This window comes from Bactrocera oleae, chromosome 5 (assembly GCF_042242935.1).
Source record: "Bactrocera oleae isolate idBacOlea1 chromosome 5, idBacOlea1, whole genome shotgun sequence".
Taxonomy (NCBI): Eukaryota; Metazoa; Arthropoda; class Insecta; order Diptera; family Tephritidae; genus Bactrocera; species Bactrocera oleae.
In genome coordinates, this window is record NC_091539.1 from 27,583,426 (window position 1) to 27,610,282 (window position 26,857).

Here is a 26,857-nt window from a genome sequence, read left to right on the forward strand (position 1 = left end):
TTATAGGATAGCGATGAAAATCGCACGTCGCGAATAGTTAATAGCGCAATGACTCTTATGGTTCAAGGTATTGGTGAAATGCCTTGGTCACACCCACTCTCCTATTTCATTGTCCATGAATCCTGTAAAGGGGATATTGCCAAAAAATATATATTTGAGGCCATCACCCAAATACAAAACTTAGGTCTCATACCTTGCCATTTTGTTTCAGACCAGGGATCTAACTTTGTATATTTATCTAGGATTTCAGGAGTAACAGAAGAGCGCCTATATTCTCAGGTCAATGGCAAGGATATATATTTTTTTTTGATAGCCCCCACCTTCTAAAAAGAACTAGGTATTGTTTAGAAAATTCAAAAAATAAAGTCAGTTTTGAATCGCGTCCGGTGAGTTGGGATGCCATTATTTATTTTTATAATAAGGATTCCCAAAATCCCGTGCGTTGCGTAGTTCAAGACGTTTGTGGCGGTTTTTGTCACAGTCAGGCTTTACTAACCTACAGACGAGAAGACTTTGCCAGGACAATTTTGAACACTATTTCGGACATATTAGAAGAGGAGGTGGAAGAAGTGTAAGGATTACACCTTACATGTTTTGTAACCTCTTCAAAAAATCTTGGGGATTAAGATATGCCAATATCGTAGTAAAGGGAACTGCAAACCCGTTCCACAAAACGAAAATTTTTCAATTGCACAGTCTCACCAAATAATAGCAAGTGTGTGCAATGACAATGTGGTACGGGATCTTTCTTGGCAAGAATTTCAAGGTCTACCACGACTAGGCCATATTTTTAATCGGATAGCAATAGGAAAAAATTTAGAGTTAGATTTAGAAGTCGATTTTATAAAAGAAAACGCATTTGCATATTTCTGCGGTTATCTTTATTTAAAAATTTATAAGACACACGCTTGCTCCCCCCTTACCATATATAGGAAAAGAAGACATTTCAAGCCAATTTCCTTTTATTCAACAAAGACAAGTTGACAGGTGTAGTTTGGTAAGACCGCCGCAGGGATTTTTAGATTATTTAAAAAAATTAGAAATCAATTTTCTAAAGGAATTTGATTCAACTTGTCATAGGATAGGTAGATTTTATTCGATTAATTAAAAAGTGCAAGACCGTATTCTTGTTGTGACAACATCAACACAGATTTAGTATTAACATTATTCGTAAGAATCAGAATTTTCTTTTTCATAAAATTCTATAATAGAAGCCTTAGCACCCCTAATTTTAAGTCGAAAATTGTATGCGTTTCTCACTTGTAGGTAGATTAGGCTTTTAGGAGTAGGTGGTAAAATATCTTCAAATCCCTACGCAAGCATATGTGTGTAAACTTTATTTTTTGAATTTTTTTCTCATATATGTAAATATATAAAGTTGAGCTATTTTCAAAGCTCTTATTTTCTTTTCGGTCCTTATAGTTTTAAATAATTAATTATTACTGAAAACTGGGTGGAGGGTATTTTCTATATATGTAAATATGTAAATATTAGGCATTAGTTATATTTATTTATTTATTTTAAATATTTGCTGTCAACAGCTTTATTATATGTGAATGTGATATTTTGTTTATCAAATTTTAAGTTTTTTCTTATATGATGAATTTTGTATATTATTATATTATTTGTGAATTTTGGAAATTATTGTGATTTTATTCCTACTAACTTCGGTAACGCGACTTTTGTATACCTCAGCGGTGGTGTGGAAATTATAAATTCTCAAAAAATGTAATAAAAATTCCCTAACATATTTTTTCCACAGTGGCACCACTGTCAAATGTTATAAAAAATTTGGACTTCGACAGCGCTCTCTCAAATCAGAGAGTTTCGGATCATTTTATCCATGATTCCAATATGAAGTGCGAAAACACTTGCATACATTCAATAATGCATACATACATATACACAGCTGTCTGCATTCAAGTATGCAAAACACCATTCGGGCTCAGCTGAGTTGCTCGTCGTAAATAAAAACATTTCTAGCCACGATGTACATACATACATACAACATGTACTGTATTCACAAATTTACCCGTTTGCTCACCGCATTGACAGTAAACGTCATGCAGCAAACCATCCCTACAAGAACAGTGACAGTCATCTGACCGGTAATATGACAGTCACAGCTGAAAAAATTTTGTCAGCGCGCAGAACAAAGTTTCTATAATTTTCTTAAGAGCCCTGTGCAAAAACTGATGTAAACAAACGCATGTGTGTGAGTTTGCATCTCTCTTTAACACATAGGTATTCGGAATTGGTTCACTATATATCTATACTGCTCACTCTCATGTCCTTTTCTGAGTCATTGTTGACCATAAATCCATCATTGCTGAAAATTGTCAGATATGACTAAAAAGCTATCATAGCTGCAAATTGTCAGTTATGTCTGTAAATCTATCACAAGTGAAAAATTCTTTTGCGCAGTAGATAATATAATTTTTATTTCTTTAATAAATTCAAAACTTTTAATTAAAATTTGTTATAATAATATACATAAATATAAAATATTTTTGTTACACAATATAATTTAATAACAATAATAAATTATGAAAAGAAAATTTCACTTAATTCCATGGCTGTTCCTCCTAAAAGCTCTGCTGTACGTGTTTCTCCAGTTCATGGGTATTACGAAATTTAAATATGCCTAAATAAAAATTAAAATTAACGGAAACTATTATTTTATTTTAAACTTAATAATCTTACGAATATTCCATTTTAAAACTTCTTTGTTATTTATTTATTTTTAATAAAACAAAAATGGTTATTGCACAGAAGCACGCAACACTTTTGGTTTGTCGCACGAAATAACTGTTACATAAGTATTTCACAACTTCTCGAAACTTCTATGGAAATGTATGCTGTCTCCTTTCGACGTAATATTATTGTTCATTTGACTGTCCGTACTGACATAATAAATGTGAGTGTATTGGTGAACCCATCAGCAGTTTCTTGTAGGGATATAGACGAACAGTCAGTCAGACAGACACATACTCGAGCAAAACACTCGAAGCAACAAATTGCTATAATACTGCTATATACATACATATATACGAGTATGTTCATATGTACGAAGGACAGAGGAGCAGACAGATAATAACAATGGGCTGCTGAATACTTGATTCCCCGTTCGCATAGTGCCGTTTCAGACAGGGACTCAAAAGAGTCTCAAACCAGTTTATTGTGGGCGAGGGGACGACGAGGAAAGACGAAGGGACCGTGCCACTCGTGTTCGGGTGGCACGCTTTGTGTTCTTTTTCGTAACAGCTCGTTGCTACCTTTTCAGCATTCCTTTTCACTTTCAAATCCTTTGAATGGTTGCAAGAGCGCTCGGTTTCAAATGAATTCGATCGCAAATTTGAGTTCTGTTATCTATTTTTGTATGTAATATGCAAATATGTATGCATAGAATAATAGAAATATTATGACAAATTGTAAATAAGGAGAAAATTAAGATATAGATTATGGAGTAAAGAAATTATGAATTTTTAATACGCAGTAAAGAAATTATGAGTTTTTAATACTTAAAGATTAGGAAATTGCTATTATAAATTTGGCCTTGAAAATATTAGTAGCGGATATTCAATACATTCTTGTGGATTAGGGAATTCCCGTCTTTAGTATTTTTTTGAAACTATTTAGCGGGTAGGTACTTGTATTATGTATATTGTTCTACCATATTCATGGTAATTCATTGCAAGCAAAATGTGTGACCATCATCTCAACATACAAATGAAATACGCAGCATGCAGTGTTGCGCGGTGTTGCGCAGTCGAACCGCACAAATATTTACGAACATTTTGTGAAAAGGAATGCAGAAAAACTAGACTCGAGTTGCTGGACTCTTTTTGACCGTGTGAATGCCCAGAGCGACACCAAAAGAAAATTTGAAAAAGATCAGACTCTTTTGCATCCCTGTCTGAAACGGCACATACATATCCGTACGCACATAAATACAGGTCCCAATGTACTATAATACTGCCTTTACATGATAATCTTTTGACCCTCATTATCGGCAAATTCTCTTTTGGTGTCGCTCTGTGCATTCACACGAGCAAAAAGAGTCCCGCAACTCAAATCGAGTTTTTCTGGTATTCCTTTTCATACAATTTTCGCAAATGTTTGTGTGGTTCGGCTCCGCGACACCAGAGAACGTATATGTACGTATGATATACGTTCTCTGGCGACACTTAGAGTGTGTTGAATATTTCATTTGAATGTTGGGTTGATGGTCTCATATTTTGCAATGAATTTCCATAAATGTGGTAGAACAATATGCATAATACCTACCCGCTCAATATTTGCAAAGCAATACTTAAGTCGGGAATGCCCTAATCCATCAGAATGTATTAAATACCCGCTACTAATATTTTTAAGGCCAAATTTATAACAAGAATTTCCGAATCTTTAAGTTTTAAAAATTCATAATTATTTTACTCCATATTTTTTTCTATTTATTATAAAACATCCTTAAATTAATTACAATTCTTGTTTTAAAAAAAAGTATATTCGAACCTGTGCGGTTAAAAGAAATAAATATTAAAGCATCTTAATATTTTATGTAAATATAAAATGGTAAAGTTACCATTTTTATTACAATTATTTTATATATACTCGTATATTATTACATTTAATACCGCTATATGTTATTAAAAATTTAAATTAAATGTTTTTTAGTGTCTTAGTATACCCCTTATTTACAATTTTTCAAAATATTTATATTATTCTATCATACATATTTGCATATTACATACAAAAAAATAGATAACAGAATTAAAATTTCTGAACGAATGGTATATATTCTTTTGAAACCGAGCGCTCTTGCAATCATTCAAAGAATTCGAAAGTGTAAAGGAATGCTGAAAAGGGTAGAAACGAGCTGATACGAACACGAACACAAAACGTGCCACCCGAGCACGAGTGGTATGGTCCCTTCGTCTTTCCTCATCGTCCCCTCGCCAACAATAACCCGGTTTGGGTTACAAAAGAGTCTGTGTATGAACTGGCTTAACATAACTTTCATCAAGGATATGAAGAGGTAATAAAAATAAAAAGCAAAATATTATGGCCGATTCACATACAACCTTCCTCGCTTTGCTTGACATTTGAGTAAAAACACGTCAAGTGGACCCCCCATTTTCCACTTGATCATCGAATTTGAATGTGAGTATTTTTTCATAAAGTAGTCATCATGAGCAAGTAATCCCCCGCTCAGTTTTTTAAAATTTTAATTTTAACAACAATTTATTTTTTAATTGAAAATTTTTACTACTTTTAGTTAAAAAATTAATAACTAGAAAACTATTTTTTATGACTAAGATACTCAAAAATATTCAATTTAAAGAAATTATGAATTTTTAATACTTAAAGAATAGGACATTCCAGTTAAAAATTTGGCCTTGAAATATTAATAGCTGGTATTCAATACATTCTGGTGGATTAGGGAATTCCCGTCTTAAGTATTTCTTTGAAACTATTAAGCGGGTAGGTATTATGCATATTCTTCTACCACATTCATGCTAATTCACTGCAAGCAAAATGTGAGACCATCATCCCAACATACAAATGAAATATGCAACACACTCTAAGTGTTGCGTTGCTGAACCGCTATACCGGCAGCGCTATGCCAGCAGCGCTGACCGCCCGTCATAAAAATTTTTTTTGCTTAATCTAATCGCGATCAGTCAAATTTTTTTGCGGATTTCGTTACTTTAATATTTATTGCAAAAAACTAAATAAAATTTTTTAATCTTTTGAGGGAGAAGTCATTAAAATTTTCATTTTTTAACTTAAAAGTTAATTAACAATTTGAAAAAAAAAAAATTATTTAAATTCATACATATTTTTTCAAAGTAAAAGTTTTGAACTATAACTCCTGAAAATTTCATTATAAAATCGCCAATAGTTTTCTAATTATTAATTTTTTAACTAAAAGTAGTAAAAATTTTCAATTAAAAAAAAATTGTTGTTAAAATTAAAATTTTAAAAAACTGAGCGGGGGATTACTTGCTCATGATGACTACTTTATGAACAAATACTCACATTCAAATTCGATGATCAAGTGGAAAATGGGGGGTCCACTTGACGTGTTTTTACTCATTTCTAACTTTAATGAAGAAGCTAAAATATAATTTAAAGAGGTTTGTACCGCGACCTATGGTATTTTGTGCCCTTTAACGAAGCTAAGAAAGCAAAGGATATTATGTCAGAATGAACGCTTTGCTTTCTGTGATTGTCTCTAATAAAAATGGTAACCGTTGCTTGGGAAAGTGGCCCAACATTTACTTAAGTATGTCCCTTCGCTTGGTATTGCTTTGCCTCGATGCATCGTATATATTATTTTTTAAACAAAGCGATGTAAACGTTGTATGTATGTGAATAACCTATTAGAAACGACCAAGTATGTCAAACCTTTAAAAAGAATTGTCGAGTCAGATGGAGTAAAAATTATGTCCAGAAATGTACAAAACAACAAACTAGACTACGGCTTCTGACTACATCATGCATTGCTCCAAGAGTATTAAAAACTATTTCCAAAAGCACTAGGATATCGTAACTCAACCAGAAGAAGTTATAAACTGTTTTAAATAGACTACGGCTTCTGACTACATCATGCATTGCTGCAAGAGTATTAAAAACTATTTCCAAAAGCATTACGATATCGTAACTCAACCAGAAAAGTTATAAACTTTTTTAAATTGACGAATTTCTGTTATAAATTCCATCAATTTATACCTATTCTCGTATTTATTTAGAGACTTTTTATGGATCTGGCATCTATAAAAACAAAATTCTCAAACAAATAATAACATCGGGCGGGCCACTGTAGCAACAAAATTACCCGTCGCTTTGAAATGGAAAGGTACATAAGTAAATGAGACGAGACCAGAGAGTGAATATGATTCAAGTATAGTATATAGTACATAGATATATACATACTAAATATCATTCAAATAATATACATATCTACATAAGTACATAAATACGTTTACTCTGTCGTAATTTATTACAGTAGTTAACAACTAAATAAAATATAAAAGACAAAACGCCACAAAGCCACTGTAGGATTATTTTGGGCAATGGTTTATTTAAAGTTTTCCATTTTCTACATACTTATGCATGTACATACATATATATGTAGCTATTGCTAGAACAAATTTTTAAGAGAACGTAAACAGATTTCTAGCCTATATTTTAACTTTTGAGCACACGTGAGTATATGAAATACATGTATTTGTTCAGTGGCTGTCTTTAGAAATACATACTTATTTTTGACAATTAGTTTTATATGAAGTATGTACATAAGTATATCCATTCATACTATTCTATTTAGTTGTCCACAACTGTGCTTTATTACTGAAATATATAATAAATTATGTACAAAATACTAGATATATACGAATGTAAATATGTACATACATATATATGTATGTATATAAATTACTCTAAACAAATATATATACATACATACAAATGTCTCAAATTTAGCAAAACTCTTTATAGACGTACAAACATTTATGGATATGTAACTACAAATTCAAAAACCGGTTAGGTGAGTGGTAACTCGTTTTTTTTTGTTCCCTTCGCGGTTTAGGAAGCTTTGCAAAGCAATATCTTTATACACAGCGCGAGAGAATCGTTTTTCATGGACGACTCACCACTCCTGGGTTCATTGCGACTGCTATGATTGTGCTCGAAACTCATTTGCTCCACTGCCTATGTCGGCACTGTCGGCGTGGTGGCGGTGCTCTCGTTGGCAAAAATATGCGGTACAATTGATGAAGCGTTGCAGCATTACTAGGCAACCACAACATGTAAAAAGTTCTTCATACATTAAAACAAAGTCGGAAAAAATAAGAAAAGTAACACACCAACCAACAACAATAACAGCAACGACACGTTTTGTTGGTGTTATGTTTCCTCTGTCTCTTTTAAATATTAATTTTCTTTTTTGTTTTACTTTCATGCTTTTATATTTCACTTCTGCGTCACTCTCTCAGACAGAGGCTCTCTGCCTCTGCGGATGGGTGCATGTGGTCTTAAGTACAAATTAAAAATACATCCACATGTACATTCGTAACACTCATTCGTTAATATATTTGTAGATACATGCGCTACAAGAATAGTGACAGTCATCTGACCGGTAATATGATAGTCATAGCTGGAAAAATTTTGTCAGCGCGCAGAACAAAGTTTCTATAATTTTCTTAAGAGCCTTGTGCAAAAACAAACATATGTGTGTGAGTGTGCATCTCTCTTTAACAGATGTGTATTCGGAATTGCTTCACTATATATCTATACTGCAGACATTTCAGACCATAAATCCATCATAGCCGAAATTTGTCAGATATGACTGAAAAGCTATCATAGCTGCCGTTTGTCAGTTATGACTGTAAATCTATCACAAGTGAAAAACTCTGTTTCGCAGTGTATAATACAATTTTTATATTTTTCAATAAATTCAAAACTTATAATAAAAATTAGTTATAATAATATACGAGTACATAAATATAAAAGAGGAGTGCAACAAAAATATAATTAAATAATATGCTTTCTCCTCTCAAAAGCTCTGCTGTACATGTTTCTCAAATTCATGGATATTTCGGAATTTAAAATTGCCTTCACTAAAATGAGAACCAAATAAAAATATAATTTCCTCCTCCTTCGTTATTTATTTATTTTTTTAACACAAAAAGAGTTATTGCACAGGAGCACGTAGCACTTTTGGTTTATCGCACAGAATAACAGCTACAGAGGTATTTCACAACTTCTCTCTCCTATGGAAATGTGTGTTGTTTTTTTTCGACGTATACAAATTTTTCTTTCGGAAAAATCGTAAACGCTGACGGTCATTTTACTGTTCATTTGACTGTCAGTAGTGACAGTACTAAAGCATTCAGCTATTTCGTTAAATAAATAAAGAAGGAGTTTTCAAATATAATATACGTAGGTTATTATTAGGTTTTAAATAAAATTACATTTTTTTTTGAATTTTCAATTTTATTTAAGCATTTTTAAATTCCTAAATATCCCTGAACTGGGGAAACACGTGCAAGTGAAAATTTCTTTTCATAATTTATTTTTTAATTATATTTTTGTTGCACTCTATTATTATAACTAATTTTTATAAAAAGTTTTAAATTTATTTAAGAATTAAAAAATACTACAGCGCAAGCGAATTTTTCACTTGTGATAAATTTACAGTTATAACTGACAAATGGCAGCTATGATAGCTTTTCAGTTATAACTGACAATTTTCGGATATAATGAATTTATGGTCTGCAATGACTCAGAATAAGACAGGAGAGCGCGCAGTATAGATATATAGTGAATTAATTCCGAATACCCATGTGTAAATAGAGATGCAAACTCACACACATACGTTTGTTTACATCAGTTCTTGCACAAGGCTCTTAAGAAAATTATATAAACTTTCTTCTTTTTAATATTACCGGTTAGATGACTGTCTTGTAGGGTTGTAGGGTGAGTTCGCATAGACATTTGTGTAAAGATTTGCTTATACATATACATAAGTACATCCATACACTTGAAATTTACAGATGTACGCGCATACATTGTATATTTATGTAGATTTGTGTGAGTCGTTTTGCCGGTGGAACAAGTTAGCGCCAGTTGTTATTCCGACGGGATGGCAGGTTTGTAGTGCTGCCACGGCTAACTTCGTTGCTGCTTGGAGTGTGGGTTTTTATTTTTATTTGATATAAATTGCAGATGAGGTGAATAAAATAAATTGAGCCATGTTGCCAAACTTCAACTGCGTCGACTACGTTTTCGTCGCCTACTACTGCTTATGTTTGGCTTAGCGACCCTAACGCCACGTTGCTCTCTTATCATTTTACTTACCTGCTGACTGAGTTGCTGGCCTACTCGCATGGCTGGAGCGAATTTTCAAGGTATGAATAGCAGAGAGGACTGAGAGCAGTCGTCGCAATTTTTGTTTAAACATTGTAGATATGTATGTACATACATGCGTACGTAAAATACATGACTTATTTGTGCAAGTGTAAATACATACTTATGTACATGCGTAGATATGGTATTTATGTAGCGCGTTATTTGCAAACATTACTCTTAACATAATTTTTCTAACCTTTTTCCTTCGGCTTTTCTACTTCGAGTAGCCGAAATTCATTTTCTACTAGAATAGAATTAAATTTCGTCAGAAATTTTTATACTAATTCCTCATCGATTTTGCAAATTTGATTGGATTTGTTAGTGGACGATGGGTGAGGTCTTAAATTAAAACCTTATCTTTGGGCTGATTGAGATTAAGATAATCTAATAAGATACATAGTATGAATGTATAGACAAGCATAAAAACAGAAAGAATGTATGTACATACATACTTACATAGGTATGTACATAAAATTATGCCGCCGATTAAAAAAAAAACAGGTTCAATATTAAAACCTAGTAAACACTATAAATAGAAGTGCCAAACTAGTTACACTCATGCATATGTATGTATGGAGATAAGTGTGCACATACATATGTATGTATGTAGATAAATACATAAATAAGTATGTGGTTAAAGTTGAAGTTTATTAATTAATGGGGGTTATTAAATTGTATGCCTTCTATGATTTTGTAGGGATTTTTTTTAAAGCATGCAACATAGCCGCTGCTCCTTCCTTGAATTTATTATGTGAAATTTTAAGATTACTTTATTAATAATATTATTTACTGAAATATTGCATATTTATCTATATACATAAGTATATATATTGTACATAGAACATGACGCACGCAATTTTAAGTATTGTATGTATATTTATTGTTATTAACAAATCGAAATTTATATTCATGACAGCAAAAGTAGAGATTAGGGTAGGGATGTAAATTAAAAGAAAACATCGATAATTTTTTCGATTTGATGCATAGAAACTTGACTTGGTATCATTTTTACTGAAATTATCAAAATTGCTTTGCAAACAATTAAACAACAAATTAAGTTAAACTTGTTTGTTTGCATGTTAAAGAATAAATTAATTTGAAGTGAAAAACACAATACTTTTTGAGGTAAAGAGCACATAAGCACATAGTTATTGAGAAAATGTATACGCTTTATTAAATTGGCCTATAGAAATTAAACTACACTCATATGTACATATGTATGTATCTATATATACTTTTTTCTCTATTTTAAATTTTTCTTTCTTTTCCCTACTATTCAGTTAACAAGGAGCCACGGCTTGAGTCAACATTTTTTATAAACCCACTACCTACCCGTTAAGAGTACGAAAATTTTAAAATTAACAATTAATTTTGAGATTTTTTCGTTGTTATTTAAATGATTTGAGTATAAGTACTTACATATACACATATGTACATAAAATTAAATCCAATAAAATTAAAATCCAAAACTTAACGGACCACTAGAACGCGGACCAAACTAATGCATTAAAACAAAAGTAAAAAAAGCATAAGGGAAGGGTTTGGCGACAAACATTGCACGGGGCGGGTTTAATACCAACAGAGGTGGGGCCAAGTAAATGCAATTTGTTACTGAATGCATTGAGGCTACTACAAACGTATGAGCACTCAACTCAACCATCCTCCGGACGGAATACTTGACGGTGGTACCGGGTGGAAAGTTACATGACGGTAGGAGGTTTAGTTGGATTAAAGTTGCACACTGACGTGGGGTTTAGGCTTTCGATGCTTCCTCCTCGTAAAAAAAAACAAAAGAAAACATAAAATTAAATTAACATTAATTACAAACTTAAAAGAAATCTGTGAAAGATACTGTAAAAATACTGTAAAAACATACATACATATGTTAAACGTCCAGCTAGCCCTTCAGTGTTTCGAAAAATAATCATGGAACTGTTCTACCGCAAAAACCATATCGTGATATCAATAATCCTCAGTAATAAACATTATGTATTACCGATACCTACATATGTGTGAGTGTATGTACGTTTAATTCTTTAGCACAAAAGCACGGTGAACAGAGCAGTAAAAGCAGAACCTGAATAAATATTGGGAATCGACTACTTTTTCCCTTTTTATACTCTTGCAACATGTTGCTACAGAGTATAATAGTTTTGTTCTCCTAAAGGTTGTTTGTTTCACATAAAACTAATCGAAATAGATATAGGGTTATATGTATATGTATACTTATCAATGATCAGGATGATGAGATGAGTTGAAATTCGGTGACGTCTTGATGAAACTTGGTACACATGCTCCTTGGCACCATAAGAAGTTGGGTATTGCAGATAGGTGTAACCGGACCACTGCCACGCCCACAAAACACCATTAATTGAAAACCTATAAAATGCCATAACTAAGCACTAAATTCAGGGAATTGCATTGGCTAGCGGGGGCATAGATATGTACAAGGTTAAAAAAGTTTTAAAATGTCGACATGAGCCAGCTCCCTAATAAGTTTAATGTATATATCTCCTAAACCATTTGAGCTATATGACTTAAATTTTCACAGAATGAATATTTTTGACTCTTTCTTCGATAGGGTAAAAAAGGATGAAATTGAATGACGCCATCTCCCCATATAACGGTTTTGCTAAAAATTGCCAAAGTCTGTTAAATCAGAAACTAAATGCGGACCCCAGTGCTTGGTGCTAAATTTTTACCGGAAATAATGGTCAATTTGTGAGATATATTATTGCAATTCGGAGAGAGTATCTTTCTGATAATAGTATGTATGTCTGTCAAACATCCGGTTGATATGTATTGATATACAAATGTTGGTGATGGTATTTGGTACCTTACTTAGGTACCTCAATGAAACTTAGGGAGCATTTTATTCCGGTAATAGTATGTTGTATTGCCATACTATGGTTTAATGTCGAAAATATGTGCATGTTTGTTTATGCATTTATGTCAAATTTTGTCAGTGTGTTCAGTAAGGATTGCCATATAATCATTTAACGTTTCACTTTGGTACAACGCTTAGGAATTGTCTAAGATTATTACGCAAAGTCATGTTCACCGATGGCTACTGTGAGAGCTCTTCGCGCAAAACACGGCCGTTATAATGCTCCTACTGAGCGTACTATTAAACGTATAATTACAAAACTCGAAAATTATTATATTCTCCACGATATTGTGGCACGTTTCCGTCAAAGAAAAGCCCGTAGTGAAGGAAATATAGTTGCCGTTCCGGCCAGTGTTGCAGTGGCATTCTCCGATGACAACAGGGCGAATTTTGCGTTGTATTTGGCTCTGCATCCGTATAAGATTCTGTTCGCACACGTACAAGAACTGAAGCGGACAGATTTGAAGCGCAGTAGCTTTGCCGATTGGGCGCTGGAAATGATGGAAGACAAGGACGATTTTCATTGACAAGGCCCATTTCTAGCGGATTGAGGTATGACGGCATCATCGGGCCTAATCTCTTTAGAAATGAAGCAGGAAATGCAAATTTTTCTCGGAATTTGATGAAATCAACACGGACGATCTCTATTTCCAACAAAACGGTGCACCGCCTCATGTTTCACATCTAAACATGGCCATACTGCGTCCAAAGTTTGGCGACTCGTAAATTTCAAAAAATTGCCCAGTCTAATGACTGCCAAGATCATGCCTCTAGATTGTTTGCTCTGGGAGTATGTTAAATCAAAGGTTTACGACAATCAACCAACAACGCTCGAGCAGCTCGAAGATAACATTCAGCGCACTATATCCGGAGATAGGCCAACGGAGCCGAGGTGGCCATTTGGCCGACATTATGTTCTAACCATAAATGGTAAAAAATTATCTGTATAACATAACAAAAAAAAAACAGAATCCATTTTGAGCAAATTTGAGCGTTTTATTTCATTTTTACATCACATGTTGTTGTTATTGTAGCGGCAGAAAATATTCCTGAAGTAATTTCGAGGAATGGTGCCGAGTTGACAGACCTTGGTCGGAACGTCGTTCATTGCCTTATAATGCTTTGTAAAATCTGATAGTTGTCGGGATCGGAATTGAAACCGATAGAAAAATGTAGTAGGTGTCATGAATTCAGATATTTTTGTTTGACGTTCGAAACAGAAATTATATCGGTTTTGAGTCCCCGGAAACCAATTTTATCTGACGACGATAGTCGCTGACAGAGACAATAGTCGCTGACAGATTTTAAATATAAGTTAAGAAGATAATGTATTCTATAGGGGAAAACGTTAAACTCAAAATGTGATAATTATTGAGTTTATGGAAAAAATCCAGATATTTTAAAAGGATTTACAAAACGTAATAAATGTATTTTAAGACCCAAATGCGTCTTTATTTAGTCAATAATAGGATCTTAATATGTAAAGTAAGCATGTATACAAACATACAAGTAAATGCAAGCCAAATTTCACATGCGACTCCCCTGGTGCATCAAGTGGATTACTATGATCTTTTAATATCTTCCTTTTATTTTTAGGTTGCTTTTTTCCTTAAATAAAATAAAAGTTAAAATAGCGAAACTCATTGTAAACATTAGTAGGCTTTATTCGGTATTTCAAATTTATCAAACACTTCATTTGTAAGTTTTGTCACAATAGTAAACTGCTGATTCGAATATTGGTTTTGCATATTTTTGAAAATACGAAAATCCAATCAGGTTCTGTGACACCATTGAAAATCAGAATTGGTAAGCAATTCTGACAACTACGCAAATTTGTCTTGGATTCCATACACCCTTGAATACCAGTATACGTAGTTAATTTTATGTACATACTTACATACTTATATACTATGTATATGCATATGTATGCATCATATGTATGTACATGCATATGTATGCATCATATCTATATATATGCATATGTATGCATGTAGTGTATAAGTATGAATACATTATTAATATTTATTAGTATATACAATTACTTTAGATTATGTTACAGTATTTCTCTTACTTCTAATAAATTTAATACAGTTTGGCTTAGATACTATATTTCTGATTTCTATTTTAATTCCATTGGCAATGTATTATCCAATCTTAAACCTACATGCATACGAATGTATGTGCATATAAGTAAGTAAGTAGATGTAAAATAGTGAATTTTGTGCTTTGTTAAATAATTATAAAGTCACAGTATTTTTTTAATTCATATTTTTGTGATCCTACTTATGTTACTCAATTTTATTAGCTAAATATTTTGGTGCATTTTGATTTTTAGCTTTGTGGACTGTCATAAGAGCACCCAGTTGAAATCGTTCGCTGATATTAAGCCATTTTAAAGTTTCAAGCATTACTGTAATTGATGTATGTGTGTATGTGCATACATATATTTACTACATTGCAATATATGTAAGTCTCATACCCTTATTTTGCATTTTTTGGAGCCTTTCATCCTGAAAAATGTTCCACAGACCGAGAATCATACACAAAATGTAATTGTTATTATATACTTAGAATATTAAAGAATTACTTTGATGAAAAATTGCTGTAATTTTGCAAAACTTGGAGCTTAAATTTCTTTTCTATTTTTAACGTGGGAAACTCGGCAACATCGCATATGCCCAACAAGCACACCAGGGAGCTGGAATGGTGAGCAGGCAACAAATGTGAATGAAAAAATAATAAGTTGCAATAGCAGAATTAGTGAAATTTATTTCACATCTATTAAAATAACCAAAAAAAATGAATAAAAAAAGAAGCAAATCAAAATATAATATAACAAAAACAAACACACACAAAATATGTACATATGTCAAGACTATGGGGTAATACTCAAACTCCTGCACTCGAAAATTAACAGGGCCGTACGCACATACATATTTCATTACTACGTAGTATGTATATAAATATGCCCATACATGATGGAAGAAGAAGAAGTGTTGGAGAAGAACCAACGTAGTAGCAGAGGGAAGGAAATGAAATATGAAAACTCATCTTGCGCCGGCAGCAAAAGCGGCGTTGACAGCGACGGCTACGGCTCCAAAATACAACACAAAACCAAGAAAGAGAATTTTTTTAACGAAGGTGATTGCGAAGCGGTAGACAAGCACAAAGTTTCATGTTTACACATGCGCATACATATATTTGTACCTGAGCATGTTAATGTATATGCCTCAATAAGGCGGGTCGAAAGAGAACAGCAGCGTTAATAAGCCCTTGGCTGCGAATGATAAAGCAAAGCAAGGTAATAGACACGAAGTAAAGGAGAGGCATAATGCAAAAACTTACTCAAACAAAATGCACAAACATGCTTGAATGGCAACACCAAAAGTGGTCTTCGGGGTCTATTCGCAAAACTCAAAAGGAATGCTCGTTGTGGTGAACTGTGGTGTGTACCAAAGAATGTTTTTTCGAACTCTGTAAGTATGATTCAAAAAAGGGTTTGATGCTCGTCCAACTGTTGATAGAACGCAAAAAACATTTAGTTCTTACTTAAGATGAAAATATTTTCAATGAATTTGTAAACACACGCAGAGAACGGATGAAATTAATAATATTATATATTATTTCAGTTTTAATGTTGTATTGTAAGCCATCGAGCAAGGACATGTTGGTCATATTTGTTGGGTGTTCGATGTCGTTCGCTCTTGTAATTTGAAATTCTCTCGTTCGCTCTGGTCTCGGTTATGAGTGAGTGTGAGCATTGTCGAAGAAGAAGAAGCAACATAGAAGATGTGAAATAAATTTTTTTAGCAAGTTTCTTCGTCGGCGGTGCGTTTTGTGATCCGGATGAAGAAATTGCGAAAATTTCGTAAAAATTGCAGAATTTATTGTAAAAAGGTAAAAATAGATAAATCTAAAGTGCATATGAATAAATGAGAGGTGGTTGCGTTTGGCTGGTACCTCTCATTGACGATTTAAAGTGTTTTTTTTCTCTATTTCACTACTACGTCATCTACGGCACGCCCCCCACACTGAACTCCGCATGGCGCATTCTCGTTTTATATGAAGAACAGCCAGCTTAGCCAGGTTCTTTGGAACAATGTTCCTGAAATTAAAAAAAAAAATTATTTGTTAATTTCAATAAATTTCGGAGATTTTCTTGTATAAGTTATATATTTGTGAATATGTGTACGAATATTGTTGCTATAAATCGAATATCGCGTGGAATGACTGACTTCGCTGAATGGCCGGTGTTGGTGTAAATTTAGTAAATGGATCAAAGAGCTTTACAAGTTTAAATAATATATCAAAATGTTACTATGTGAAATATATGCTATAATATATAAATGGTTCAGTGAAAAGTTATGAAAGTGTAAATGGAAAAAAAAAAGAGGTAATGTCGAAAGCAAGCCATAAAATCAATTGTGTAACGCTTGCGTCTAATAAAGTAAATCGCAAAAAGCAAAGTCTAAAAATAATAGAATGAATGAATACGGAAAATGTTAATTTTAAACAAATAAATGAGTTTAAGGTCAAGTGATTAAATGAATAGTAACTCATAGTTTGAAAGAAATCCTATCATAACTTAGTATATGTACTTTATATAGCATAAAGGACAAAGTTTTCCCAAAATCTGAAGCTTTGAAACATAAGTAAACATTTGTGTTTTTATTAGATACATTAAATAAAAATCGATATACTGCTATTCAATTCTTTTCATAAAATCTAAAGTTCTAAATAAAAACTAATTTTTATAACATATTCTTCAAACGTGAGGTTGTAAATTATATAGGTGAATTTAAATTAAAATAACACATTATGTTGTTGCTTTGCTAGAAAAAAAGGTTTAATTGAGTGCCTTATATATCTCAATAAAATGTTTTAAAAGTGTAATGTTCAAATTGAAAGTGATTTTTTTAAAGTAAATTTTGTTTAATACTCCGGACATACGGGTTGCAGAAGAGCTTATCAGATTAATTTAATTTACTACAACATTTAAAGGTGAGCTTTTTTATAGTTATTAAATAATATGTTATATTTCAAGTTATATGAATGTCGAAATCATTCAAGTAACATAATTTTTGTGAATAAATCTCTTTCTTTTATATTGTCAAGTTCGAAAATTAAGTTACGGGAAAACCGTAAGAATATATATAGATATAGCCGCGGGAAACTTATATTTTTCGAGATATTTGGGTTTAAATTTCAAAATTTCGACTATTTAAAGTACGCATTTTTCCCATTTCGAATGAGTTATACACTTATATTTTCCACTTTTATATCCACTAACACTTCACTAAGTCGTTTGTACACGTTTATTTTACAATATATAGTGCAAAAATAGTTTAATTCAATAATTAAATTATTGTTAAATTCTATTAATTCTGACAATAACAAAAGGGTTGCAAAATTTCAAATAACCAGTGTTACCTTATCGACATCTTTTGTAATTGAACTGAAAGAAATTAAAACAGATAATACCCCAAATACAGGAATCCAAAACCTAGAGAAATAACTATTACAAAGCATTGATGTTAAGTATTATGTTATCCCCTCTATGACAATATTACTTTTTTCTTGTAAAACTTCTTTTTGCGTTGGCGGCCTTCGGCCGCGCTTCAAAAAAAATAACTCTGGTCGGTCCAACACCGGGGTGTATCAAAATATTTTTCGCGCAGAACTTCTTTTTGCGTTGGCGGCCTTCGGCCGCGCTTTAAAAAAATAACCCTGGTCGGTCCAACACCGGGGTGTATCAAGGTTTTTTTGCGCAGAACTCCTTTTTGCGTTGGGGGCCTTCGGCCGCGCTTAAAAAAAAAATAACCCTGGTCGATCGAACACCAGGGTGTACCAAAGTTTTTACGCGCAGAAATTCTTTTTGCGTAGTTTCCTGTATCTAGGGTACAATCTCTCTGTTTATTTTATTTTTCTTCGTTTACAAAATATATTAGTATGGCAACACTGATGTTTTGACATTCACAACCTTTTTGTTATTGTCAAAATTAATAAAATTGAAGAATGATTTAAATATTGAAATAAAGCTATTTTTGCAGCATCTAATATAACAAAAAATTTCTAAAAACGGATTAGTCAAGTGTTAGTGGATATAAAAGTGAAAAATATAAGTGTATAATTCATTTTAAATCGCAAAAATACGTACTTTAAATAGTTTAAATTTTTAACTTTAAACGTAAATATCTCGAAAACTATAAGTTTCCCGCGGCTATTCTTGAACTGGAGGATCTCCTCTATCCGCCCATACCCTTTTTATCCCCGAAAGCCTGGGACGTTATTCTAAAGCCGACCCTAAGTTACTTCGGAATAACTTTTTTCTTCATTTGACAACACACATAAAAAATAACGCAAATACATTTTATGGTATTTATATCACATTCTACCAATTTATAGTTGGCCAATTTAAATGTTTTTTTGCCAACTTTATTCTTGCAGCCACATTTCTTCGTAAAAAGAGCTACATTCGGGGGACTACTTATCATCAAATTGTTTTACGATTTGTAAGATTCCTGATAAAACGGGTAAAATCTACTAAAAGTGTGATAAATCAATAACTAAATGCTTCATAGATATAAAAGCACAATTTACACCCAAGATGGTAAATGAAGGCTGCCGGCTTTAAAATTAGGTATGCAATAATTATTTATTTATTTATTTCAATAATAAACGCCGATCGGCTATATACATACATAAAGATAGATAAACAATGTTTAACGTAGTAATTGCTGAGACGGGTATAAGTCCGCGTATAAATACACTCAGATAATTATTGCACTATAATAGTGCCAAAAATAAATAAGTTAATACATTATTTTAATGATGAATTATATAAGGAAACAATTTGATGATAGCAATGATATAGTGAATTACATAAGTGAGTTATGGTTATTTATTCATTAACAATTCGTTGATCTTTGAGTTAAAAGTAGACAGCAAGTCATCCTGGAAGTTGATGTTGGAGCAGTGCTCATTGACTAGGTTGATGATTCTATTTATAGGCCCATGGTAGACAAAGCTTTTAGTTGTTCTGGATGCGGTTAACAGTCTAGCATTTCTTAGCCCTAGTCTATGTGCAGTAAACTATAATTGTTCAAGAACCTCAGGTGACAGTATTAATCCGTTAATTACTTTATAGAAGAATGTCAGATCAACAGCTTGTCTACGGTTAAGTAGATTGACGATGTTGAATTGCTTGTAGACATCTTCTGTGCTCATCAGCGAACCCCGGGTGTACATGTAGTATACAATAAGTTTACAAATTTTTTTTGAATTTTTTCCACCCTGTCGACTAGTACCTGGGTGTAAGGTGCCCATATAATGCTGCAGTATTCCAGGATCGGACGGACGAGTGAGTTGAAAAGGTATAGAATTGTATGTACATCGCTCAACTCTCTACCTGTTCTTAGTATAAATCCAAGCGTTTTAAACGAGAAAAACCTCTGAAGAAACCTCTTTTAGGTAGTGTAGACCAAGGCTGTATGCTGGCAGATGCTGAGAGTGTGAGCGAGAGATGCTCATTGTAACACATTTACTTTTATTAAGTTTTAAGCCAAAGCAAATTGCACCAATTGGAGACTGCTCTTCGATGCTGTTTATCCTTCTGAATATTTCTAGATCGTCTGCATACATAAGATATTCATTACTGAAATTATCACCAATATCATTAATAAATATAATGAAGAGAATGGGTCCTAGATGAGAGCCTTGTGAAACACTAGACGTTACTTCATGCTCACTTGATATATAACCGTTTACGCGAACCTGTAGGTTTTTACCTGATAGATAAGACCGTATCCAATCTAAAGCTTTATCTCTTACTCCGTACCAATTTAGTTTATTAATTAACGTCTCGTGGTCTACTGTATCAAAGGCTTTGGAGAAGTCAGTGTAGATAGTGTGTGTACTGAGACCATGGTTCATTGCATCCAGAACGTAGGTAGTATATAAGTAGAGATTGGTAGTGGTGGATCGACCGCAGATGAATCCATGTTGCCTTGAAGATATTATATTCTGAAATGCTGTGGTGATCTGGGTTAGAACTATTTTTTTAAATAGTTTAGACAACGACGTTTGAATACAGATGGGCCTGTAGTTGGATACATCATATCTGGATCCGGACTTATGTATAGGACTAATAAATGAGATCTTCCATGCTGATGAAAACATGCCTGATTCCAATGACACTCTAAATAGATGTGTAATCGGCTTTCCATTAAAATAAGTGGACCCCAGTGCGTATGTCTGATTTCTTGCCGAAAATATCGGTCAATCTGTGAAATATATTATTAAAATCCTGGGAAAATATTCTTTTGATTATAATATACTCTTGTGTCAAAAATAGGTTGAATGGAGTCAATACTTCCCTTAAACTTCATATACCTAATATTTTCGAACTTCCAGTTGACCACATATATCGGGCAATGTGAGAGTTATTTTAATGAAATTGAGAGAGCGTATTTTTGTAATAACAGTGTATCTTTTTACCTAAAATGGATCAAATCGGTAGCAAACTTGCATTAGCCCCATATAACTAATATCACGATTTTCGAACATCCGGCTGACTTTACTCCATATAGATAGATAAAGATTGAGGTATGCACCGCGACCTATGGTCTATTGTGCCCTCCCCTAAGTCACAACGACTCATCTAGCCCCAGCATATTGATGAACTCCAATATACTGCTAGGTGCTAGTGAAGCGATGCGATCCCTGTTTGGAAACATGGATCCCAGGGCCTTAATTCTGCGTCTGCAGACTGCTGTGCAGTCCACAAGCAGGTGTTCTGGGGTTTCCGACTCCATGTCACAGAACCGGCAGTTTGCAGAGGAGACCAAGCCCATGTTAAATAAATGCTTGTTGAGTCTGCAATGTCCGGTGTAGAACGCGACCAGTAGCCGGAATTTATTCCTCGGGAGATTGATTACGGTTTTAAACCGTCTGAGGTTATAACCCCCCATTAGCAACCTGGCATGGCGCATGCCTTGGAGATGTTGCCAATGTCTCTCCCTGCCTGCCCTTTCCTCTTTACGGAGCAGCTCTTTAATGGTGTGTGGACCAGCCGCTACGCACGGTTCTGGTCCATATATATGGTATGTTTATATTTATAAATGAACGATGTCAAAAATTAATGCAATCAGCCCTTCCATTTCTTAGAACCCAATATATATAATGATTTCCGACTTTCGACCTGATTTTAAACCGTTTTTATTAGTCAAAATATGTGATATTTTAATGAAATTAAGTGGACACGTTTTCTTAAAAGTTATACAATAATTTTCGCTGACCGGAAGTAAAATATAGTAATAAAACTAAAGGTCTCTATGACCTTCAAAATAAGTTAATATGATACCAAATTTGATTTTAATCCATTTACGATTTCTTCCAACAATGAAGTTGAACCCTTTCGCCACATTTTTTTAATACTGCCAACACCTGAAGGTATTTACTTGGCTCTGATCCTCGAAGGTTCCAAGAGTATGAAATGTTCGGTTACAAACGAACTTAGCTCTTTCTTACTTGTTTAAAAGGTATCTTTATTGTTGGAATAGAAGCTAAATTTGGTTGAAGAAATATTACACAATTTTAAGCAAATTATTGGTAATTCAGTTTAACAAATTATGAACGCTCAAAATAATATGTAAATTCAATTAACAATTATTTTTGCCGTTTTGGAAGTAAACTCTGAATACAAAATGATTTCTAGAATATATATGTAGATATGCATGAGAAGAAATCAAAATTAAAATTTAATAGAACAATAATGAGGTTCACTTGCTAGAAGTGGGTAACCGGAACAGGTCTGAATTTTTATCAGTCCGTAAATTATGAACTCAGCAATTCTCAAAATTATTTGTGCTACAAGAACGTTCTGGTATATTTATGAATAATTTACGCCACCGAAGTAACATTTAATGTTTATCAAATGCAGACAATCGAAACTTAACACATTTGCCAATACAAAACCGAGGTGCTTGTCTATGGATCTTACTTTTTTGATTCATGTAAATAAACATTGTGTAAAAAAATGGGTGCGTTCGAGCTACGTAATAATTGCAGCAGTACAGCTACTGTGTTGCATATTTTCTGATCTCTGCTGATGTGCAGACAAAAATTTAGTGTTGCCGATTATTTGCATAAATTGCGTGCAAAAAATGACAGCAGAACGTGATGCTGTTGCAAGTGTTGCCAAAAATTCACGCAGAACGTGGTACTTTGACAAATTTGCAACACTGCTGTCGTGATTGCCATCTCGAACGCACCCAATATCTTAGTCTAAAATTTGGCCTAACATAAGCTCTAAATCAGTTTTTACATCAATATCAGAGAAACCGTTCCATAAAATGTTCTACGGCAATACACAAATTGAGTTAGATTGTTGAATTTTCTATAAATTTATATACTATATTGTTTATATACTCCTTAATTAATTTGTTAATTTACACCCCATTTGATAATGGAATGCTAGAATTTAACTTATGCCACCGGGTACTAACTATGGGCAACTTAACAGCTAGTAGCTGTTTTGTGAGTTTTTGTTTTAAGTTCATTGATATATTTTATGAAAATATGTATGTATGCATACTTTATATTTAAATAAATTAATCAGCTTTACAATATTATTAATATCTACAAAACACAACGGTTTTTAGTTAAAATGAAGCTCATTCTTTTCTTTTTCTTTATGTATAATCTTAAAATTCTTACACAAATTTTAGCAAAGCTGTCAAATACTTTAAATAATGCTTCAAAAAAATGTAAACTTAAGGTTGTTAGCTTCGTAGTTATGTATACTGACATCGATAACCATACACAAAGCAAAATTATTCTAGTAGCTGGAGCAATTAGACCCTATACATCAATAGCCTTATGGAATAGGACTATTGAAATATTTATGGAGTCTGAAATTTATACGGTGAAATGTGGAATTGATCTATTATTACTAGGTATATACTGTTGTTGTTGTAGCGGCAGAAAACAACCCTGAAGAAATTCGCAGGAATGCTGCCGAGTTGACAGTCCGGGTCCCTTCCGGTTACGTAAAACTGGCTATCGCAGGTATATACTTGTTTCCAATGGCTATCACTTGTTCGTTTAGTTTATTAATGTAAATATATATTAAGAGCTGTTTGATGTAAGGTCGTCAGTAGTAACAAAAAAATAACTGCCAATGGGTCATCATAATCTATTGCAAACTTAGCTCAAATGAACGGATCGTTGGATGTATACATATTTTAATGACAGTTAGGCTGACTTCGAAAACGTACTACTGCAAAGTATCACTACAGTATTTATACGAGTACGAGGTGCGTTCAAAGAAAAAGGGGAATTTTGATTTTTCGCGGGCTGTGACATTCGATTATCGATATTTTGTTTTTGTTATAATCGGACACATATGTATGTTTATAATGTGCTTGCATTAGGAGCCAATTTCGATTAGTAGTTTGTTTTTGACAACAGAAAAGGTTAGTCACTTATATGTATGCTCTTCGATTTTTGACTTTTGAAAGAAATGGATCAAAGAATACGTATTAAATTTTGCGTTAAAAATGGAATAAAGTGCTCGAAGGCATTTGAAATGTTGACTGTGGCATTCGATGAGTTTACTTTGTCTTAATAAATATAAGTGGTACAAACGCTTTATAGAAGGCCGAGAAGGTGTTGATGACGATGAGCATCTTGGAGGTGCGACCACGTCAACAACTGCAGAAAACATGGAAACAGTGAAAAAAATTGTTTTTGAAAATCATCGAATCACTATTAGGGAAGTTGCAGTGGATGTTGGCATATTAATCGGCTCATTCCATTAAATTTTCCCGAATTTATTGGGCATGAAACATGTGGCAGCGAAGTTTGTTCCAAATCTGCAAAATTGTGAGCAAAAGCAATGTCGCATTAGTATAGCTCAGGAGGACGAAATAAAACCGTAATCAAGCCTCAACCACCGTATTCACCAGATTTGGCTCCCTGCGACTTTTTTCTATTCCCTAAACTGATGAAGTAAATGAAAGGAAAGCTAGGTCAGAATCGAAGAAAGAGCTGATGGCCATACCGAAAAGCGAATTTCAGAATTGCTTCAAGGATTGGACAATATAGATATTGATGAATAAATTAGTACTTTCCAAAAAAATTTACCTTTTCTTTTGAACAGACCTCGTACATCGTCGGTATGCAACGTTAAAAAAACTTTGAAAAATAATGCGCTGTATAATTTGACGTTACAGAACACTTTTACTGCAAAGTTTACTTTCGCAATAAGCTGTTTTGTTTTTGCGAAACTATAATCAAAAAAATGTTAAAATTAAAACCAAATATTTTAATAATAAATTATTTCTTCCGTTCTTCAAAAAATTTTTTTATCGTCTTATTTAATTCTATAACATATCTAGAATTTTGTCCCAAATTCTCAAGTTGATATCAGTAATAGGTTTGGAAATACAGCTTTGAAAAATTGCGCGTTCGAGGTCAGCTATATTGTCACTTAAAACTTTAAACGCGTTTTTCTCGAAGCTGTGTTTTCAAAGTCGGTTGTCAAGATTTCTCGCGAACTACTTAACCGATTTTGATGAAATTTTATACAGGTGTTTGAGATACAATTTACTCGTACTTGGACGAAGGTCTGCCAAAATTCCAATTTTAACTTTTTTTCCTTCGTTCAAGTACGAGTTTATGGTCTTAACTAAAACACATATTTTTTTTCATTTTAAATGATCCTGTCAGGAGTTATGCTGACAACGCGGACGCACGTTTTTTTCGAGGGGTCACCGGAAATGACGTTACAATGGCGGAGTTTTAATTTTTTTTTATCTCAGAAATTATTTTTTAAATATGTATCTTTAAAACAGAAAAAAATTTGAATTAAACAAATAATTTTTTATCTAAAAAAAATTATTGAAAATAGGCCGTTTTTTCCCGACGAAACCCATGTAACCCCTTAAGGCCCTTAAAAGCATGATTCAATGTCAAAAATATTTCGGATGAACATTATACTTTGTTCTTATATATTGCAATTGACGTTTTCTAAGTCGGCCTTAATATATATACATACAAATTAATTCTTCCAACTACTGAATTTCAGAGTCGGTAAGCACGTGGGCTTACTCCACAATAACGTACCTGCTAATTTCAAGGTTTATATCTAAAAGGTGAAATAGATTTGAACAGAAAATACTGTATGAATCAGCTGTCTTTAAGATTTAAAAACTGTATGCTTTTGTGCGCGGGAAAACATTTTTTTATATTGAAATATGCATCATAATCTTTGGGGTTTCTGTCACATTATTAAGAGTATATCACAAATGCAATAACCCGGGATTAGAGGTGAGGCCTCGCCGCCGAGATTGCTGAAATATCGGTCCTTTGCAATATCGAACTGTCTCAAATAAATATGTACGAGTATATCTCAAAATTCTTTAATTAGAGGCTTCGAGTGATGGATGACCTTATGAATAAAGAGCAGTGGTTAAAGTAAACTGTTTCAAGGAAATTTACTTACAGCTTTTAAAAGGTGTGATTATTTATAAAATAAAATTTTTCTTAATCTATTTTGATGGATTGTTGTAAAATTCTTTTTAAATTTTACATTAAATTGATTTATTGAAGTAAGTTATAGAGTTAACCAGTGTTCCCTAATTCTGTACAAAATCTTTTAAAAAATTTATAAACAAGTCTCAATAATGTGTATGCATAAATATTAGGTCTACCTGAAAGTTCTGTCCGAATCTATGACATCATTTTCGCCACGTAAGCACATGTTTATTGCATGTTCGGCTCTATATTTTTATCGCTTAATGTATACATACTGACGTAGCAAATAAACTATAATAAAATTGATTCATATTAGTCTTAAGTGTGAAACGATAGTATACCCATGGCGACTGATAAAGTTCATTTACGCCACTGTCAAAAATTGACTCGTCAAAAAAAATTGCAGAATTAGGCTGGGAAATTCTGCCGCACCCACCATATTCCCCGGACATAGCACCCTCTGATTATCACTTGTTTTTGTCCTTACACAATTTTTTGACGAGCAAAAAATTCAAAAATTAA

General features: G+C 33.1%; 1 protein-coding gene and 2 long non-coding RNA genes across 6 annotated transcripts in view; 1 reads left to right on the forward strand and 2 right to left on the reverse strand.

The window, feature by feature from the left end:
* Positions 1 to 7,057: 7,057 nt before the first annotated feature.
* LOC138857588 (uncharacterized) lies at positions 7,058 to 9,054 on the reverse strand. The gene is made up of 2 exons (XR_011396720.1): positions 7,869 to 9,054; positions 7,058 to 7,794 (listed from the first exon to the last, which is right to left on the reverse strand). It is a non-coding gene; the product is annotated as an uncharacterized lncRNA (long non-coding RNA).
* Positions 9,055 to 14,439: 5,385 nt separating this feature from the next.
* Positions 14,440 to 16,257, reverse strand: LOC138857590 (uncharacterized). Its single transcript, XR_011396723.1, has 2 exons — positions 16,145 to 16,257; positions 14,440 to 16,076 (listed from the first exon to the last, which is right to left on the reverse strand). It is a non-coding gene; the product is annotated as an uncharacterized lncRNA (long non-coding RNA).
* Positions 16,165 to 26,857, forward strand: part of Smr (nuclear receptor corepressor smrter) — a 204,476-nt gene continuing 193,783 nt past the window's right edge. For 2 of the 4 annotated variants that reach the window (XM_036376660.2, XM_036376661.2), the window contains exons 1-2: positions 16,165 to 16,275; positions 16,429 to 16,696. The gene's annotated coding sequence lies outside the window, so the exon portion shown is untranslated. Of the gene's footprint in view, positions 16,276 to 16,428; positions 16,697 to 26,857 lie in introns of those variants that run through there. The other 2 variants (XM_036376659.2, XM_070110596.1) reach the window with 1 other exon arrangement.